Source organism: Grammomys surdaster, unplaced genomic scaffold (genome assembly GCF_004785775.1).
Source record: "Grammomys surdaster isolate TR1022 unplaced genomic scaffold, NIH_TR_1.0 126039, whole genome shotgun sequence".
In the NCBI taxonomy this organism is placed as follows: Eukaryota; Metazoa; Chordata; class Mammalia; order Rodentia; family Muridae; genus Grammomys; species Grammomys surdaster.
Window position 1 is genome coordinate 4647801 of NW_021620852.1, and position 3626 is coordinate 4651426.

The 3626-nt window shown below is 30.1% G+C and overlaps 1 pseudogene; it reads left to right on the forward strand.

Annotated features, from left to right (window-relative positions):
• Positions 1-3298: 3298 nt before the first annotated feature.
• Positions 3299-3417, forward strand: LOC114610406 (annotated as a pseudogene).
• The last annotated feature ends 209 nt before the right edge of the window (positions 3418-3626 follow it).

Here is a 3626-nt window from a genome sequence, read left to right on the forward strand (position 1 = left end):
TAACCAATATGGTTAGATATAAATAAATTTCATCTTAAGAAAAAATTGGAGGATGGCATTATAAGAGGATAAAAATGTTCAAATAGAGAACAACCCTAGTTCAGCTCCTACAGATACATTATGTAGAATAATACCACCAAGAAGGTCTATATCCTGAACAAAGAACTTCTATGAAGAATCAAAAGGAGACTCAAGTACATTTAAAAAACAATGATGATTTCATTGTAGAAGTTGTATCATACTTTATATGCAATAACTTATATTGTACCACATAGAAATATAAGACAACTATAAAGCCAATATTCTTTTTATTTAAATATGGTATAGCTATATGAAAATGAGTTAATAATGTATTCCAAATTCTGTAAACCTGCTCAGTTTCCAAGGCAACTAATCTTTATATTTTTCATTCAAAGTACAAAACCTTTTTGTAAATTAAAGACATTGTAACAGAACTTTCATAAAAAAGATTAAATTGTAATTTTTCCACCCACCATGCTAGATGCCAGAATGCATAGACAGCCACCCCACACAAATTGCAATGTGTTGTAAGAAAGTATAACAATTTTTCTTTACAAGATCATATTTGCATGAACTTTCAAAGCTTAATATATGCAGAGCTATATAAAAAAAAATCTCAAGCTGCTAGGCAAAAAACATATAAAACCAAAAAAGAAATGCCAAACATTTATTATTCAATGGTCATTTTTTATAACTGGTGGTATATACTAAAGATCTCCTGAGATTATAAAAAGAGGTAAAAACTTGTAATGAATTGTAACCTGTGGTAGCTCTGTCCTCAGGAAATATCAGGAACACTGAAGATATCCATTACTTTATGATGCAAATTGTTAGTTGGTCTTTCAGATAAGAAGGGCTATGATCAGCCTTCCAGTCCAATGACTTTCTTCTTATAAGCTATTACAAATATATTCTATTTTCCTTTCAGATACCATTTAATTATAGGATTTCATTGATGCATAATAATTGTTTAGTTTTTTGTTTCTTTGTTTTGTTTACGTTATTAAAATATGCCAGAGTCAAGATTTTCTTGAAAAATTATTAATACGAATTCACAATACCAAACAGTGGTACAATTAGTTTGAGATATGAATAATCGTGGCACTAAGGTGTGAGATGTTAACCTATATAACAGGAAAAAGATTAGACACTAAAGTAGGAGCCTTTTTATCGGAACAACAACAACAACAAAACTATCCCGAAGTTATGAACACTTTAAGAGTGGTTTGAAGCAAGGAATATTTTGTCATATGAAATATATGTAGGATTGTCAAGGGTGTAGAGCATGTATCAAAACCAAACTTGAAAAAATATTCTCTACATAGTGCTAATTAATAAAAATCAATAAATTACTATGTAACATATAGTTATAATGTATGTACAATATAAAATTATGCTGCAGTAATTTTCATTTTCCTAAAATATGCTATTTATAAATTATATTATAAATAATTGGTATTTGTTCCAGTCTCTTTTGGAACCCAACTTTTGATATGATTACTTCTTTACCATAATCATTTGTGAATTTAATGAGTTTATCCATATATAATTATATCAAAAATTAATGCCTACAAATATTCTTTAAAATTATATAAAAATCCTAATTTTATTATATGCAGCTTTTGTATTTCTGATTCCGGTAGACTTATAGAAGTACTAACATAGATTAATTTTCAAAAAAGTCTAAACTCAAGACAGTAAAATATGTGTGATTTTATTTTCTTTTTGACATAGCTTTTAAGCAGTAACATATTGTCCATTTTTTTAATTATCATGTATCTCAATGACATGTTACACCTCTTTATTTGGTTCAATATAGTTCAGAAAGATAACAGTGTCTTAAAAAAGAAAGAAAATATTAGCATTTCTACCATTATTAATCATAGAGCTTTAAGACTCTGCCCACTTTAGTACCCAATGTTAACTCTTAAAACTCAAAAATTCTCAGAATTTTCCATAACTAAGGATGACTATTCAATAAGCCAACAAACAAACAAAAATTGCAAGTTTATTTTTCCAACATGTCATATATACAAATTAAGGTAATATAGAATGGTCGTAGACATATAATGATTATAATTTTAATGATAGTCATAGATATAAGCAAACATCATTCAGGCATGTATTTATTGCCATTTAGAAGTATGCTACTAGATACTGGGATTTCCCAACCATAATCAAGAAATTTTTAGGCTTCATGTCTACCTCAAATAAATACAAGTTCTATAAACTGACAAGTAAATCTCACCTTAATGAAATTTCATTCACATTAAGAAGTATTAACCTTGAAAACTGAGAGAGAGATATTTGAAGGGTACTTGCAAACTGGGCATGCTAGTCATATGAAGATGTGCCCCTATGCTCTTCCACTCACTCATCACCTGGACCTGCAGTGTATCTGGTTTATACTACTGGTTTGCTCCAATTATTCATCTATTTAAAATGTGGCCAGAATTTAGAAAATCTAGAAAACAAAATCATTATTTTCTTATGGATAATTATGTCTCCCTACATACTTATAACTTTGTTGTAGTATTTGAAGATTCACTTAGTTAGTCTGCTTATTTGTAATAATACATGCAAAGAATTAGGTGAGCAACATTTTAGCAAGTAAGAAAGCAAGAAAGAAATATAAAACAATATTAACATTGAGTTTTTTAAGAACTCAAAGCTTATATTTTTGAATAACCATAAACATTTTATTTTGTTTGATTATTGAAAATCATGTTTCTTAACAATAAAACATTTCTATTGTATTCATGAGAAAATGGACAATGCAAAACTGACTTGACATTTAAAAATTAAACATCGTTATTTTGTAATTATTTTTGTAAATTTTGAGTACTCTATTTACCTCCTTTTTATATCCATTTTTTAACCACGTATATTCCCACGACCCTCCAAGATTGCATTATATATACATGTGTATGTGTGTTATTTATTTATTTATTGATTGATTGATTTAAATTTTTGTAAGTTCTTTTAGATTTTTTTGCAAAGTGCTTTGATTATATTCACTGCCCACAAACTCTCTAACCACTCATATTTGTGTTCTTTTAGAAGGGGGAACAAATATTCTATAAAGTATGGTCTTCTTCTGGAACTTGGTAGACATAACTGGGACTACACTCATAAAGAAAACTACCTCTATCTCCCAGCAACTAAACTGCCAATAGCTGCACAGCAACCTTTCATCTCCTATGAAGAACAACATAGATGATCCTGGATAAAATTGTGCTAAGTGAAATAGGCTATGTGAAGTGAACCAAACAATATAGATTTTAATACAAATGATGTGTTTATGCCATGTGCATCAGTAGATGGCAGGAAGGAGAGGCTATGTCTATTCTCAGTGTGCTTACCTATGAATATCTGAATTATAAGTAGCCTAATACTCCCTCAAAAAAGGGACCCTGAGACAAGTACCAGTCGAGCCATTATGACAGGGCTGGATGAACTCCCAGAGAAAAGAGCTGGAGATGAGGTGAATCCCTGAAGTCATCAGAGTGAAAGAACTCTTCCTGTCCCTCACTGTCTTCAACACTTCAGAGAGCAGGACCCCTGGGCAACAGCACAGATTTGGTCCTAGTTGTGGGATTGTAGGT